This window comes from Indicator indicator, chromosome 2 (genome assembly GCF_027791375.1).
Source record: "Indicator indicator isolate 239-I01 chromosome 2, UM_Iind_1.1, whole genome shotgun sequence".
NCBI lineage: Eukaryota > Metazoa > Chordata > Aves > Piciformes > Indicatoridae > Indicator > Indicator indicator.
Window position 1 is genome coordinate 48,632,656 of NC_072011.1, and position 18,958 is coordinate 48,651,613.

The following is an 18,958-nucleotide window of genomic DNA, read 5'->3' on the forward strand; positions in this document are numbered from 1 at the left end:
TAGAAGCTCAATACATTCCTCTCAGAGGGATGAATCTTGAATGAGAGGAAAAATAATGTTACAGTGTGGAGGGCTGAAATTCCCCTCCCACACTGACAATAACCAGGCTAACTCAGTTTGGAAGCAAATGAAGCTGTATTTACAGGCAAAACTACAGTCTCTAATGAAATGTAATGAATATGTACAAATATACACTATTCACAACATTTACAAATAAGTACAATTAACAGAAAACCACAACAAAGCCCCCTGGCCCCAGAGGGGCCCTGCTTCTCTCCCCCACACCTCCCAGAGCTAGCATGCAAAGGGGAAAAAAAGCCAAGAAGTGAGAGGTTTGTTAAACTTCGCTTGTCAAGGTCAGTATGTGGGTGTGTGTTATCTTCCAAAGCCAGCAGACTGCCCAGCAAAGAAACACCAGACAGAAAGACAGAGACTGCCCATACCTTGTTTTGAGTACTAACTCTTAAACATTTCTCTCTCTCCAATGGAAAAGAATGTTTAAAATAATCATTATTTTGCTTTCTTACACCCAATTGTGATTTATTTACATTTTTTCACTTTTCTGCTTGAACTCTGTGAGGAAAAATTAAAGACATAGTTTTAAACCCACCACAAATAGGATAAAAATACAGGTATGCACAAAGCTAACACAGAAATGAACAGCAGGTGTTAGAAAGCCATCTGATATTGCTTCTAGATATGGCTGTGATTTTGAATACTGAATTATATACAGAGACTAAAAATTTTTTACTAATATTACTTTTCCAGGTGAATCCTGGAATATATGAGAAAGATTATAATATTTCTAGTTATCTTTGAAAAGCTGATGAGATATCAAGCTTGTAAATTGTGCACTCAATGAGGCCAAGGACAACCTGAGATGATGATTTTGCTTGTAGGGGTGCTTGAAGGGAAATTACAGTCAATCAAATTCAGTAAATGCAGTAACTGAATTTGCTCAGGCTTGTTTATCTCAAGAGTCAGCATTACCAAGTTAACTTTGATCTCACGTAGTCATAGAGCATTGTTTTAGGAACTGTTTAGAGGAGAAATTAGGGCCAAGTTCTGATTTGCTGCTTATCTTACAGATTTCTGTCGACTTCTGGGTTTTCCTGTAGTGGTCCTGTCTGTCCATATTGCTTGCCTCCTGTCATATGTTTTCATTATGATGTACTCTGGGACAAAATAATTTTGCTTGCATAGAGTTTAGCACAATTAAGTCCTGATCCATTGTGAATAATGTGAGTGCTGAATATCAAAATCTTCTGGGTGCTATTCCTTTACCACTGACTGTCTGTGAAGAACTCAGCAAGTCATTTCCGTAGCAGTTCTACAAATAAGGTAAATACCACCATTTATAAAGTAATGTCAGTTACTTATTTGTGTTGATACTTCACATCTGAGGTCTGCGAAGTAGTTAAGAAATAAATTCTTATTAAAAGGAATACTTTTATTTCTCTATGAAAGCCAAAGAAGATAATAGCTGACCAGAAACCAGAACAAAGATAATATAGATGAGATGGATATCTCCAAATAAGCACACTACCACAGTCTTCATGAAATTTGTTCTTGAATACATCAGGAACTAATCAAAATGGTCTTTGAACCGTAAGAAGTCACCTTTGAGAGCATACAGAGTACAGGAATAAAAAGAAAAGCAGAGGAAGGAATCACAGAATTATTGATGAAATCACAATCCACTCAAGACTTGGAAGGGTTCTGGAGCAAATGATTGCATTAAAAATTTTTATCTGCTAGAATACAGCAGTGTTAGAAAGGGGCTAGGAAAAGAAAGCCATAGCAAGTCAGTTCAATTTCCTTCTTTGATATATTAACAGGTTTAGTAGATCATAGAAGAGTGGTATATATATATATATATATATATATATATATATATATATTTCAGCTTGAATAAGACTTCTGACATATCACAAACAGCTTTATCTAAATTAACGCTAGAAATACCTTAAATGTAAACACCATAGAGAATGTTCACAACTCACTGAAGAACATCTATCATTGATTCACTACCAGAATAATTCCTAGAGAGGAGCAACTACCTGAAGCATCTTTGAAGTATTCAACTTGGAAATAATTCTTATATCATGAATGATTTGAACTATGGAGTGGGACAGGCAAAGGGTATAATACAGATAGCAATTGAGTAAGGATAGATTCAGGGCCTAATCCTGTCCTACAGGGCTCCGAACTAATATGGAAATAGTGGCATATAACAAGACAGAAGACAAACTTCAGTAAAAAATACTTTGAAATATTACATTTAGTAAGGAGAAAACAAAGCACAGGCACCCACAAAGGAACTAGCTAGTGAGACTGCAATACAGTCTAAGTCTAAAAGATCAGACTAAGCATGAGCATACCATGTGACAGTTTAAAAACAAAGTAAAAAAAAAATCTTATTTGAGTCTCAAAAACCATGCCATAGTATGCAAACATTACAGATGAGACGTTAACTCGTACATCGTATCATCAAATTACTTGACATATATTCAGGTATAGAGATTCCCTTTAGAGTAACTTCATTCGCATTTGCTTGGAAGCCAGCCTGGTACCAGCCTTGCTGAGCTTCAGGTGCCCATGCAGCAATATCATCACTGACGACTACTCTATTCACTTAACACCATGTCCCAATGAGGACAACGGAAGGCCCAAATACTTGTCATTGATTTAGGAATTGAGAAATGGAAGAACATAAGTTCCATCAGGTAAACACGGACTGAAAGTAAATTCTGGTGCCAAATGACACCTGAACAGAGGGTCTCCTGGTGTCCAAATCATAGCTGTGGGCATCTTCAATGCCACTGTCAATGGAAGGAAAAACAAAACAAAACCCTCCTCTGGTAAATTCATTCATGGCACAACTACATCACATTGTGATTTATAGTTGATCAAGCAGATTTTTAGAAAGGCAGCCTACTGCAGTTTTTTACAACATGGAAAAGAAGAAATTTCTCATGCATGCTACTTCAGCAGTTTTAGCAAGGGAGAATCTGGAACTCAGAGAAGTTTTTAAAGCAATGCAAGTTAGGCTAGTAATGTCATGACAAAATGACCAAGTGCTGTGCTTTCTCTGTTAAGGTGAGCCATCAGAATTACGTACCACTGATTTTCATCATGAAGCCAGATACTATGAATGCTCACAAATCAGTAAATGCTACCTGCTTCCCTCCTCACTCGTTCCTCATCTTTCCTCCACAGAGGTATTATGGCATCACTGACTGCAGAAGCAAGCAGCTTTTTAACTCTGACATAACCAGTAAGAGAAACACCACAGCATCCTTTTCCCTAATGACAACTTTAAACAACTGTGTTAATGACAATTGCAAACAGGTGGGCAAATGAGTTTGGAGATACCATAGAGCACTGACAGTATGCTCGTCACCCATAGGTTCAGAGCTGTATACACAGAATACAAAATACTTCCAGCTCTCCATAGCCAGCAAGGTGTAATGACAGCATATTGTCTGAGAAAGCATCTCCCCATTTCCACCTAACATGAAAGCATGGACTAAATAAAGACAACCAAGGTACCCATCAGGGCATATAGAAAGAAAACTTTTCTACAACAATTAAACTAATTCAAGTAAAGGCTCATTTCACTCTGTGAGAATAAAAAACCCACACACCTGAAAAACCCAGTAAATATACTTCGTACACAATCCGGCTTTGTTTTCTTTGTTTGGACATTCAACCTGTCCTCACAATGTCTTTGAAACATTGCTTACAACAAAGACAAGTTACAGTTGAGCAAGTGAGATAACAGCTGGTGACAAACAAGACACAGAAAAGATTTTTATAAGCTGGAATTAATTTTATCTAGGAAGTCAGTGAAGAATCACTCTGCAAAATGATTCAAACCATACATGCATTTTTTTCAAATATTTTTGAATGTTTTAGAATAAAGAGGGTAACATTAGGCATTTGTACAACTAAATTGACATTCTAGTCAGAATTACAAGAAGACTCTAAATTTTAGGAAAGCAAACTTTCAGATTTTCAAGGAGTTAGTAAATAGGAACACATGGGAAACGGCCCTCAGGGACAAGGGAGCAGAACAGAGCTGCCAGATCTTTAATTCTGCTCTCTAGAGCACAAAAGATCGCAATCCCCACATGTAGGAAATTGGGTAAGGAGAGCAAGAGACCACCATGGTTGAGCTGAGACCTGCTGGTCAAACTGAAGGGCAAGTTCGGGCTTCACAGGAAATGGAAGGAGGGACAGGCATCCTGAGAATAGTATAGGCACGTTGCCTGGCTGCATAGGAATGAGGTCAGGAAGGCCAAGACACAGCCAGAACTGAACGTGGCAAGGGATGTAAAGAAAAACAAGAAAGGCTTCTACAGGTACATTAACCAGAAAAGGAAGGTTAAAGAAAGCGTCTCCCTCACCGATGAGCAACAGTGGGGAATGTGTATCAATGGAGGAGAAGAAGGCTGAGATTCTCAACAATGTTTTTGCCTCAGTCTTCACTGGCAACCCCTCTCCTCATTGCTCTCATGTTGATGAACCACAAGTTGGAGTCCAGGGTGACATGGTTCCTCCTAACTGCAAGTGAAGACAAGGTGCGTGATCATCTGAGGAACCTGAAGATATACAAGTTCATGGGGCCTGATGAAATGCATCCCAGAGTCCTGAGGGAACTGACTGATGTGGTTGCCAGGCCACTCTCCATGATATTTGAGAAGTCCTGGCAGTCCGGTGAAGTCCCTGATGACTGGAAGAAAGGAAATATTACAGCCATTTTTAAAAAGGGTAGGAAGGAGGACTCTGGGAACTACCAACCTGTCAGCCTCACCTCTGTGCCTGGGAAGATCATGGGAAGATCATCCTCCTAGATGCCGTGCTAAGGCATATGGAGGACAGGATTCAATAGCCAGCATGGCTTTACTAGGGGCAGGTCCTGCCTGACTAACCTTGTGGCTTTCTATGACAAAATGATAGTCAGTAGATAAGGGATGACCTATGGATGTGATCTATCTGGACTTCTGCAAACCCTTTGACACGGTCCCCCACAACATCCTGCTCACCGAGTTGGAGAGATACAGATTTGATGGGTGGACTGTTCAGTGGATAAGAATTGGCTGGATGGCTGCATCCAGAGGGTGGTGCTCAATGGCTTGAAGTCCAGGTGGAGAGCAGTGGCAAGTGGTGTCCCTCAGGAGTCCATACTGGGACCTGTACTGTTTATCATTTTTATCAATGACATAGTGAGACAGCCCATTAGCAAGTTTGCAGATGACACCAAGCTGTGCGGTGCTGTCGATACACCAGAGGGATGGGATGTCATCCAGAGGGACCTGGACAAGCTGGAGAGGTGGGCCCAGGTGAATCTCATGAAGCTCAACAAGAGCAAGTGCAAGGTTCTGCATCTGGGCCAGAACAATCCTTGCTATCAATACAGATTCAGGGATGAGGTGATAGGAAGCAACCCTGTGAAGAAGGATTTGGGGGTGCTGATGGACAAGAAGCTGAACATGAGCAGACAGTGTGTGCTTGCAGCCCAGAACGCCAATCACATCCTGGGCGGCATCAAAAGATGCGTTGCCAGCAGATCCACAGGGATGATTCTACCACTTTGCTCTGGTGAGACCTCACCTGGAGTACTCTGTCCAGGTCTCGAGCCCTCAATATAGGAAGGACATGGACCTGATGGAGCTGATGGCCATGAGAATGATCAGAGGGTTAGAGCACCTCTGCTATGAGGACAGGCTGAGGAAGTTCGGGTTGTTCAGCCTGGAGAAAAGAAGGCTCCAGGGAGACCTGATAGCAGCCTTCCAGTACCTGAAGGGGGCCTACAGGAAGGATGGGGAGAGACTGTTTACAAGGGCTTTCAGTGACAGGACAAGTGGCAATGGCTTCAAACTAGATTGGATATCAGAAAGAAGTTCTTCACTATGAGGGTGGTGGAACACTGGAACAGGTTGCCCAGGGAAGTGGTTGAGGCCCCTTCCCTGGAGATATTGATGGTAAGACTCACAAGGCCCTGGGCAGCCTGATCTAGTTGGGGATGTCCCTGCTGACTGTGGGGAGGTCAGATTAGATGACCTTTTGGACATCCCTTCTGGCCTGGACCATTCTATGATTCTGTGATTCCCTGAGTACTCAAAAATTATTTCTTTTGCTGTCTCATTGAATTTTCTTCTCAGATATGCATTGCCATGTGGCAGAAGAAAAGCCAAGGCTTACTGGAGATTTGAACACAGGACTGCTTGTGAGGTCACATGTGAGAAATGTAAGTTACACTACGTTTTGCTTTTTTGGCATCTACCAAGCTTGTCTGAGTGAACGTATGTGCCAAAAATTACATTAGCAACAAAGTATCTTGTGTCTGTGCCAACATGCTTCCCTTCAAACATGGAAATAACTTCCCCCGTGTGTCTGGCTTCCACTAATGTCTTGAAAGCTGAGATATATCTGTTGCAAATTAACTTTGTGTTTTGCTTTGGATGAAAGGTCCAGTCTGCTGACTTGGTGGGATTTGGACCATATAATCTAAGAGGAGAGGCTGAAAGAACTGGGTTTGTTCACTCTCAAGAGGATAAGGCAACAGGAGCTTTTATAGTTTTCTTAATCTATACAAATGAATGCTTTTAAAGAAGACAGAGTCAACTTTCTGGACGTGGGCAGTGAAAGGCATGATGCAAGAGACACAGGCTGCAGCCAAGGAAATTCCAAGTAGATATCAGGAAATTTTTTTCACAATGAGAGTGGACTGGAACATTCCTAGACATTTTAAATCTCAGACTCTAACACACACTACCTGGAAGCAATGGCCAAAGAAAGGGTCTACCTGCCAATCTGTCCTGACTAATGTAAAAGGACGTATGGTCCACTGTTGCCCAGGCACCACATGTCCATACAATAATATAACTCTCTTCTGTATTCAAGGTTACATTTGTTTACTTTTATTTCTTGATGAAGACTATAACTGTACATACTTCTTTCTCCTGTTAAAATACATTTCCCCTCACCCTGTTAATTCTTTTCCCTCCTCCCACCCACTTCTCAGTGTGTAGCCAGAAGGAAAATGCTCTTGCACATTTGTAAAATAGTATCATGGTTTTTTTTTTTAGAACTATTAATAATTGGATTATAATGGCACAGCTGAAGTGACATCTAAATACAAAAATGCATTTTTAAGTACTTTCTGTACTTAATTTTAAGCAAGTGAAGTAAAGCCAATGTGAGCAGCTATATACTTTTTATTGGGCTGGAATACTACTAAAAGCACCACAAAGATCAGGAGACTTGTTTCTCCCACTTGCCGTATAATTCTGCAGCAAGTCTCTTTTCTTGCTCATGACTTCAAACCTGAGACGGAAAATATATTTGTTATTTTTTCCAAAGTGCTCTGAAACACAAGGATGGATCAATTAAAATACACTATCAGTATAGATTAAGGTGTCCCCAAAGTCTGCAGTGTGCTGGACTTTCCACTAAATGGTGGGAGCCTCTTTGTGGGAGAACAATGATTCCAAGTTTCCATCATGCAAGAGAGTTTACAGTTTGATTGCACCCACCAGAGTCCTGCAGACAGGCACACCAGAAGAAGCTGCGAAAACCTCCCTTATGGGTCACTCTGCCCAGCCCTTGGACCCACTCTTGGCCTTGGGTTCACTCTCCACTGAGAAAGTTGCTGTCTCAATGGATACTAAGCATTGTTTTCCCTTAAATAACGCAACACTGTAATACAAAGAGCAAAGCAAATCAGACCCCCAACCCAGTACTTGTAACCGAATTAATCCTATAAGTGCTCTCCTATAAGTGCAATCAGCTGCTCCAGGAAGGATGCGAGATGCAATGCTCTCAACACCAGTACCAGTGAAAATCTGTTAGACATAGCCAGAGTAATAATAATGTGATTTCCCCATTATTCCATGGGAGTGATAAGTGTCACCTCTGTGGCGTGGTTTTTGATAAAGTTACGATTGGGGTTGGGATGAATGGGGGTAGCCACCAGGTTCCACCCATTGTCACAATATGTACTTTGTCTAATGTGCAATACAACCTATGACATAGCTAAAATAAGTATTTGGCCAGTTAAATAATTGCACTGAAAGGTTCCTCTATCTTTATTGTATCAGAAAAAAAAGCATAAATCACATGATATTATATCTTTGAAGAAATTTCCTCTAGCTGGGGCATTTCAGCTTGTAAGTTTGAGTAAAAGGGAGGAAGGAAAGTTGATATAGTCTCTCTCTTTTGTGCAAAAAAAAAAAAAAAAAAAGCACAAACAAAGAAGACCAAAACAGAAGAAGAAAAAACAAAACAAAAAACATACAAACAAACAAAAAACCACCCCAAAACAAAACAAAACCACACAAACCAGACAGGTTAACTTTTTCCTGATGTTACAAATATTTCTAACAGGTCATATGTATCTGTATATAAAAAGGCAGGTGCCCTGCAGTTCTGAGGGAACTTTTAATAAAGGTAAAATCTTTACTGGAAAGAAAAATGTTCATTTCCTGTTAAAAATGCCCCTGCAATGCGAGTTCAGCTCAAATAACCATAGGTAAATATTGACTATTTGTGGAACAGCTTTCATTCCCAAACTTTGTAGATGATCTCCTCATGTGACACAAGACTGTGCCACACCAATTGTCAGACATGAGTCTTCATGCAGAAGCAGGATAAACTTAGGAGTCTTTGTCTGCCTTGGTTGTTTCTGCCCACTCTGCCCACACTGTTTTTCCCTCACAAGGAAAAGTGGAACCGTAGTTTAAGAGAAAGACATATTCTGTGGATAATTTGCTTGGATACTGGTAAGAAAATACTCAGCAGCTATACTTCTACTTTTCCTACCTGGATCTTGATTTAAAACTTAATGAGATAAAGCAGGTAGAAATAAAAGACAACACATAAACACAAAACATAGACCTAAAGAACTCAAAGGCTTTGTAAGTAATAAAACATGCAATATTTACTTTTAGAAATATTAAAATCCCATGTGGCTAGGGAACCAAGACTTATGCAGACAACATTACAAACTTCCAATACCATGTCTGACAACTAGGTACTGACCATGCAGTTAAATTCTTATCTAGAAAAACAAGAGATGTAAGCAGGAATACAAATCTAGGCTTATAATGGGTTGGTGTAAGTAAACTTATTGCACTAGGAAACAAAACAAGAAACAAGACACACTGAACATGGCTCTTTTAGTTCCAAGTCATGAACAACAAGATATATACTTGGTGCTGTCTCATTCCTGTATATTCACTCTCCAGTGCTGGTTTCCTATTTTCAGATGTCATTGCCTTCCCTGCTATTCTGATTTTCAAAATTGCTGGAAATATGGGGGAAACATGGATATAAAAAGTTTGAGATGAAAAGTATTACTTTGTTTTGAACAGAAGTGAGATTTTCTTTCTCTGTTGAATTTTGGTTCATTCATACAACCATATTTGAATTCACTGCTAAACAGCTGGGAGCATGACAAAGTCTATTAAGCATTGTTCCCAAAACATAGCCTTTTTGCGAATACATGCAGTACTTCAAAGCTGTGTCAAAATAGTGTAATTGAAGAGGATATCAACATACATATATGGATTTTGTAAATAGAAAAATGGAGAATAGTTAGTTTGAAAAGCTAGAAAGAAAACAAATCCCTTTAATTTTCCTACATGATCGAAGAGGCACCTTCTAGCCCTCATTAGACCGCACTCAGAGGCATGCAACTGCAGCCATTTACAAATCACTGAGTCAAGAGTTTCATTAGAAAAGAAACAACTTGGGAATTGAAAATAATTAGTTTATGGACTTAATTCCAAAATTTCCAACTTTCTTCACTGTGAAAAAAAAATTGTGTGTGAATGCATTAACCATTAATATAAGATTTCTCACCTTGTCTTTTCTATGCAGGTAATATATAATTTTTAGTTCACAGTTTGGAAAGACTTAGATCCTTTAGATACATGGCACTGTCAAAAATTGCTGAGGATGCTCTTAAGATGGAAATATATTGGCATTTGGGGGTAAACATCTCAAGATACAAAATATCTAATGTTCCTAATAACAGCATGTAGAATCTCAAACTAGGGGACACAATCTGAACACTGGTGACCGCAAGCAGGAAAAAACCCACAAAAAATTACAAAAAAAAAAAAAAAAAACAAACAAAAAATCCCCAAATATTTGAAGCTTCATATTACAATATCTCAGATCACACAGTAATCACTTGCTCTGCTTATCTTCCTGTTGTAATTAATAAATGCAGAACCATTTTGAAGGTTTCAGAATACTCAACCATTTTCATTATTAACACAGTAAATAATTAGGAAACAAGTGCAAAGGCAAACAGCATATAAAAAACAAGAGTAACTCTATTCTTGGCAGTTCAGAGCCATGATTTCAATGTTTGCACTCAGTCTGCTCCCTGAACACTCATGCATTTACATATTCTTTAGGAATTTATCAAGCTGATGGATTATTACTTTCTGATGTGGAAACGATTATTTTCTATGTATTAATGTATACTTGTTGTGTAGTTTTGCCAATATCTTACAAGACAGTACATACTATAGCAGATTAGCATATGCAGTGCTGTTAGCTTATGAAGAATGACTTCAAGTTTAGAGAACTGCAAAAAGGCTGATCTATGGTAATGATTTCCATGAAATTGTCTTGTAATCTTGTACATAACAGAAAGAAGGAATCAGTGGAGGCTAAATGGAAGAAGGGCCAAGTTGTAGTCTCACTGGCCTCACTGTAAATCAGTCCACTGACTTTAGGTGAACTATTTCAGGTCTATATTTCATACAGCCAAATACCTAGGAATGACAAAATATGAAAACTAAACAAAACTTGCCTAGAGGGTTTGCTCATCATATGAAAACACATGGAGTTTGGCACATACAGGTGTAACTAACTTAGGTTACTAATTCTTGTAGAATAAAATGCAACTTTCATTAATGTACCCATCATATATTTTTAGGTATCAAAAAGAGAAGAGTTAAGAGGAAACCAGTTCAGCTATTCTGAATAATTATGGAATAGTTCACTCCCAAAGATTAAAAGCTTTGGATTACATTTAAAAGAGAGGTACTGAAATTATTCTAAATTCACCACTGAGGTGGAAAAATGAAAGCTTTCCTTTCACTTGTCAACAACCTTTTGCTTCACTGATGTGACCTGAAGCTGCAGTCTACACATTTGAGACAACATTGGAGCTCCTACATGAGTACTGAATGGCGGGGGGTGAGGGGGTGGAGAGGGTAATTGCTTCTTTAATTTCACTGATATCAACATCAACTCACAAAGGATAAACTGAGCTTTCACTTCTACTATCTTCCATGCATTTGAGAAATAAACCAAGCTCTTGTTAATGTTGAAATGGCCTTTTATAAGGAGTACATTGCAAACCATTCCTGAGTCTGCGTGAGTCAAACCAGGTGTTTCTGTTAGAACACAGGAGAGGTCCTACCACCAGGAACTCAAATGCAGATGTAAATGATCAAATAAAAACTTGATCAATCTATTCTCAAGGTGTTAATACTTTTCTCAAAAAGGATTTATTTTCTTATATAATTGAATGACATGTTTCAGCATAAACAGGCCGAATACCATCTTTCACATCTCAGTAGAAATTCTAACTGTGCTTCGTCCAACTTCCTAAAATACATAAGCTATCAAACACATTGGGCCTCCTACTTGTCTAGTAATTTTATTTCTCCATATTGCAGAAGCAGCCTTGCTTTGCAAAAATTTAATCACAGCAGAGTTGCCCATGAAGCTACATCCTCCATGCTCTAGTCCATACTCCCACACTTTTTAATATTTGTCATATTTCATCTTTTCATGCAGTCCTAATGAGAGCATATTGGAACACCACAGAGTCAGGCTTATAAGAAAGTGGTCTTGAAATAAAACATGGAACAGAAGAAGCATTGTATTGCAGTCTCTGTTATTATTTTAATGGTTGAAAGATTTCCAACATGCTGACAGTGTCAGGACAAACTGTGGTGAATGATGCCTGTGCCCAAGACTATATCCTAAATAGTGGCAGGCCATGTCCCTACATGTTCAGCTTGAACCCCCTCTTGCCTCTCCCTTCTGGAGTGCGGGGGAAGTCTTGGCACCACTTTGTCTGGGTAAACAATTCCCTGGGCCCGTTGGGGTAAACAAAGCTCAGGCAACATGCTCATGCTGGCTTTGTTTAAGGGTTATGCTCACACTATATTTGATGAAACATCATTTCATTGGTTAATTGCTCTGTTTGCCAAGGATGCTCACCGGACCAGTGTTTGTGTGGCAAATGTTAAATAGGGGTTGTTTTGGTAACCCAGTGCTCCATGTTCCATGCTCCATGCTCCTTGCTCCATGCCTGTACCTGTGCCTGTTCTCATGTGCGCGCCCGTGTTTGCCTCGTGCCTTGTGCTGCCAAGAGATCCACTTTTGTTCAGAACTCGAACCGGCGTGTTCAAGTGCATCGCCGCAGATCACCATCTTTGCCCGACTGACCGGAGAGCACACTGCCCGTCCTGGACTGCTACAGCCACCCTGAGGTGGGGACATCGCTTCTGCAGGACCAAGACCCCCCCAGGCCGATCCCCCTGGATCATGGAAAAGGTCGCCCCAGCCTTGCAGAGAAGCTGCTTTTGCTGTGCCCTACGACTGCAGTGACAAGGCTTTTTCCCCTGGAGCGGCAAGCTTGTTTTACACAGCGCACCTCACAAACTGATATGCAAAAGCCTCCGAGGCTCACCGACAAACTCCCAGGACCCTTTTGTTCCGAGAGGAGCCGCAACCATGCGGCACAGCGCCACGCGGTCGGCGCCATTTCAATTGCTTTATTAGGGTATATCCGTGATACAATTTCCAGAAATACAAACAGTATTAAGAAAAGACCTCGCAAAGTTCTTCAGTTAGTGAGTAAGCTAAATATTTCTTCATAGAGTTTCTGTAGTAGTTTGTGCCAAACTGCCTTAGGCTTGCTGATCCCTGACTAGCACTCACCCCCCCCCCCTCTTTCCAAGTTAGTTTCACTTTCTAAATGTCTAGATTTCCTCAAACTGTTTAAAGCGCTGGTATGTGTATATATATATACGTACATTCTGCAGAATTGATTCTTTCCAACTGAATACTAGAACCTGTAAATATCAGTTGTAAATAACTTGTAATATAGTGTAAACAAATATTTATAAAACCTTTATAAATATCTCTGTTGCTTCTTTTCGGTGACAATTTACATTTCACATCACAAACCAATTTAATAAATTATTAACAGTAATCAAACATTTTTATGATGACAGTCAAATCTTCCTTGGCTGTTAAGGTTAATACTGTTTAAATTTGACAAATATGTTACTATATGATGGAAAACACATTTAAAACTACAGCCTCCTTCAAATCAAAGCCTTGCACTGCACTGAGAAGAGATGGTTAAGCAACATGCCTCAAAATACATAAAGAAACAGCGAAGGCAGTACTACAGCCTCCATCAGCAGCACAAGAGCTGGTGAATGGCAGTGAAATATAAATTGATTACAGCCTACATTACATGCCTGCCACTACTTGGGAAAGGACAAAGAGATTGTTACTGGGAAGAGATAAAGCTCAGGCTGTCAAGGGGAGAGCACTGAATCAATATACAAAGAAAATCAGGAATTCCAAGCACTTGACAAGACGGGGAGAGAGGAAAATAAAGAATCCTGCCAGTTTTCGTGCATTAAGCTTTGTAGAAAAAATATTTTAAGACATCTTTTCATTGAAAAGGTAAGTAAAATAACAATGCCAGACAACACCACTTTTTCCCTCCAACTCCTCTAACCCTGCCAGCTAGTTGAAACCCAGCGCAGCAGAAGCTAATGTGGGGTATGGATTAACAATATAATGCTTTTCAGACCTTTATTAGGCCTCCCCTGAGTCACCCACAGTTTATACATCATCAATCTACTGCAAATTGATGTAGTCAGCCTGTGACAAGGGTCAGGTTTCCAGGACCAGCTACAAGGCATGATCTAGTCATCTTGAGTTATCACAACAAAGCTCTGTTCTGCTGAACTCTGGACATATGAAATTCACAGTTCCTCAGGCTTTTAGTGAGCTGAAATCAAACCATAGAGACCTCTCTGTTCTCCTCCATGTCCACTGAGAAACCAACTCACCTTTCTGAATTGACACTGTCATTACTAATTTGCTCTTGAAAACAAATTATTCCAAATTGGAAACTTCAGGTTCATATTCCTGTTTATTGTATGACAATTATTTCAATCACATAAAAACAGCAGCAAGATAAAACACACATATTTATTTTCAATATAGGAGAGCAATGAAGAAGGAAAAAAGATGCTTGCTGGTGCAGGTTTCTAAATAAGTTTTGTTCACCCACAATATTTTTCCTGAACATGTGAGATCTTTTATGCAACAACTTGTGTGCCACAGTTTTTCCAAATGCTCTGTGGCTGAGCTTGGTACACACATATTTGTGCCACTATCCTCTTAGCTTACTTGAAGTCAGTGGATTTCCACACAAATTTGGTGGCAAGTGTGGCTCACAGCATTTCAGCCTTGTCAGCTGCACCAAAACACATCCCTTCAGATGGAAAAACATATGAGGAACCATGTATACAGCACATTGAAAAAAAATGAGATATTCTGTGAATAAGACACATGCAGTCCAAACTAAAGTAGATTAAAATCACCATGAAGGCCCCTGCTAACTTCAGTGGTTTTGATGGCACCCACACTTCTACGGAAACTGCAGCAGATAAGATTTATATAATTTCTATAGGTTTAGCCCCTCCTAAACTTACAATTAATAGATCTTCCTGTAGTTAATTTTCATGGCTGTTGATCTACCTCATAAAAATTAAAAATCCCAAGACACCATGTAGGAAAAAAAATTGGATTCTTGGTTTACATCAACCTGCCATTTTCTGAGGCATCCAATATACTCGAGTTACCTTTTAATATTAACAACTACTTGTGGCCCAAACCAGTTATGAACTACTGGTAGAAAATGTGCTTTTTTTAAATTCTCAAATAAACTCAAATGAAATTAAGTGTACTTGTTACTTGTAGTAGTTCCAAGATTATATCCCATCAATGTATTTTGGAATGCGTATGTTGGAAAAAAGTATCTTTGCAAACACTACATAGACATCTATTAACAAAACCCAAATCCTCAAATTTACAGAATTACAGAATGTTAGGAGCTGGGACCTCGAGAGATCAACCCCAGATCCTGCCAGAGCAGGATCACCTAGACCAGATCACACAGGAACCCATCCAGGCAGGTCTTGAATATCTCCAAAGAGGCAGACTCCACAACCCCCATGGGCAGCCTGTTCAAGTGTTCTGTCCCTCTCAGAGTGAAATAATTCTTTTACATCCATTGCCCCTTGTCCTGTCATTGGGCATCGCTGAGAAGAGCCTGACTCCATTCTCTTGGCTCTCACCCTTTACGTATTTATAAACATTAATGAGGTCACCCCTTAGTCTCCTCTTCTCCAGGTTGAAGAGTCTCAGCTCTCAGTCTGTCCTTGTAAGGAAGATGTTCCACTCCCTTAATCATTTTCATGGCTCTGCACTGCACTCTTTCAAGCAGCTTTATGCATATGAATGTGCATGAAAAGCAAATAAAAAGATGCACATATTCCTTTGAAGTAACTTTGTGGCTTATATATGATGGATGCTTGCAAATACTTTGTTTCATTATTCACTCAAGCTTTTCACACTGCCAGCAAACAGAGGAGAAAAAGCCCCCAAAAAACCCAGAAACACAAAACCGATAAATTGCGAGGCAACTTCCACTAGGCTTTTTGGGCAATAATGTGGCTAGAGTAAGTTTCTAAAACATATCTATGTGTATGCATTCAAAAATTAGGCTTTTATTCAAGAAGTTTCCATGATCTCTCATGACGAGCTCCTGCCACTGGACTAGCCAGTAATGCCAAGTTCTCCTCTTTATTATACTAGTGAACTTTTCCATCATTTGGAATGTAACTGTGACTGTGATATTTTTGCAAAAGGTTGCAAGGGACTCTGAGGTTTGGGGATGTTTGGGGGAACTATATCAAATCTGCAGTCTGAACTTTGGAGGTTCCCAAAAAGTCAAACTCTTTAACCTATATTTATTTACTTAACTTCTTTTACATATGTTTGTCCAGGAGGGTTGCACATATTCGCCTCCAAGGGCCTGTGGAGCATATTAGGCAGATATCTCATCAGTTAAAAACAAAGTCAGTTTAAGCTCATATGAATAGAAGTTTGGAGAGAGAATGATTGCAGCTCTTTCTTTTAGTATGTTGCCAATCATAAGTGATTTTAGCTAATAATTTTGCAGGTCTTTAGATTTATTCTGTGCTAAAGACAAAACACATATTCACGTTATAGCTAATTACTATTAGTGTTCTTATATGGAGCAGATATTTTATCATATACAAACAACGGATAATAAAAAAATTAATATACATTTTGAAGGTAAGAAACAGTACTTTACAAAAACACAAGTTCACCTGAAGTGATCTCTAAGTTTAAGTTACCTTCTGTTGATGTTTTCAGTTGTTAGAAATTCCAAGGAGGAAGAAATTTTCCCCTCAGTGGAAGTATAAACAAAGATGTGCTCATGATTAAAAAAAAAGAAACCTTTTATAAATGGCTTACAGAAAACACAGTAGTTATCCATCTAAGTAGTTGAGTAGTGTATCATTAAGATATGCTTGAGGAAAGAAGTATGCAAGTGTTTCAATTTGTGAATGCAACTGGTGGCCTATTCAAATTCTGCCTGTGCATGGAAGCCCATAGAAGATATGTCCCCTAAATGAGCTCTGCACTGCTGACTTTCATTTAAAATCCCCACTACGTCTTCACCACTGTTGACAGTGCTTTCTAGATTTGATCATTAGTGAAGGACCAAGGCTAAAATCCTGCTTCAGAGTAGGAGTAAATTTAAATCATCATCCAGACATGAAATTTCACCTATTATATTTGGTAACAGAGCACATCAGCATCAATCATCTCCCCCACCTGGAACATTTGCCTCCACTCCTCCCAATTGCAGCAACTCCTCCTACACAACTAATCCCTACAGGAGTGGGAAATCTTGTAGCAGTTACACCCATGCAGGAAAATTAATAGAAATCTAATCTCTAACCCCAAACCAGGCTGCTCTAGTATAGGCCGATGACTACCTCTGGTCTGACTGATTCTCTGCATCTACGGAATTGTTACTACTCTCTTCTTCCTATGTGAAAGGTAAAAGCAAATGCTGTTCAGTGTAAGTCAGCTTTTTTAGCAACAATAAATCGGAGTGGTTTGCCTGTGCAGCACACTGGAGAGAAGCTTTTGACAGTATTTACATGAAAGTTCACTATTGTCCTTCCAGAACAATACTGCTCCTCATCCTGCTCCTGCCCTTCTTTGCTTATCTTTCCACCTATCTTTGTTTGGCTATATTTCCAAGGCCATACAAGAGCTCCACAAAAGCCTTTGGCTCTGTTTCAGAGAACATAATACTTTACCCCATCTAAGAGAACTAATGCACTCTGCTGGCTTCAAACTTTAAATATATCTCTCTGCAGACTAATGCACTCTGCTGGCTTCAAACTTTAAATATATCTCTCTGCAGAAGCAGCTGTTGAATAATTTATATGTCTTAGAACTGAGATGAATATACGTACATTTTTCTTTGATGTATACGCTATGGTTGGTTTTCCTTCTTTTTCATTGCCATGTTGGTTTTCACTTAAATTTTTATTATAGGAAATTCTGAAGTCTTCAGAGTCTGGGAAAATGATTTAGGGTTTGGGAGTTAGAGGTAAGGGGTGTGTAATTTGTGAGTTGTTTTTACAATGTGTTGTGAAGGCATCACGTGCCCAGAATTATGCCCCCAGATACCAGCCAACTTGTCCCAACTTGTTCTGGGAAGTCCCCTCTTCCACCCACCTTTCAGGAGAGGAAGACAAAAGGTTCAGGCGCCAACCTGTCTCCGAAGGGATAAACAACTGCAGGCACCCATCTCAATGGGATGCCTATGCTCTGTCCATCTACAGGCATAATTCTAGCTTCACCTTTCTATAGGTGGAAGCAGATTGTTGGCAAGTGTGCCCATTGGCTAAGTCCAACCTCGAGTGTCTATAAGTATCACTCCATTTGTCTGCCACGTTGCTCTCTCCTTCTGCTTTTGCCCATCATGCAACTCCCGATTGAGTAAGCTATAAGCCCTCCCACGCAAGCGTACTCGGAAGCCTCTGTGAACATGGAAGCCAGCCCATGGAGTGTGCATCGAGGACCCGCAAAGGATGACCCTGTCGCCAGAAGCGCCGTAGACCCAGTCGAAAAGGAGTGAGGGAAGCCCCCAAAGAGGGTAAGCTGTAACCCAAAGGGGAAAGGGCTAGCCCAAGCCTGGCTGTCCAGAAACGCTGCAAGCTAATTAAGCAGCCAAATAAGAAGAAACGCATCTTGCGTGGACCCCACAGACCGCAGGAGTGAAAGGAGCCGCCCCCTGTAGCCGCTCCGCAGCCCATATCAGGGTGAAACACCCGGGATTTTCCCCGAGGGAAAAGAGAGAGCAAAGATTGCCTCTCCATTGAAGTCAAGGCAATAACTGTACCATTATAATTTAAATGGAAGCAGTCGCCCAGAGAAGCGGCAGTCAGCTCACCTCGAGCCGAGCCGAGGGGGGGAAGCATCGCGTCACTGCACCCCCCACCGGAGACCTGCCTATGGGAAAACTGCTCTTGTTTGTAGGGCCGAGCACCGAAAAGACCTGGCCCTCCTGAGCCGTCCTCCGGTCAGGGAGCCAGTCCCCCCCCCCCACCTCCGCAGACCACAGGAGGACAAAGAAGTGAACTGCCCTTCCCGCAGACCGCGGGAAAGAGAAAACCAACCTTCCCCCCCCCCCCCCCCCAAGCCGGGATGGAGAAAGAAAGCGCCACCCAAACGGGGCCAATCTCGGGCAGAAGCAGATACCCAGCGAGCCCGAGTGATCCGG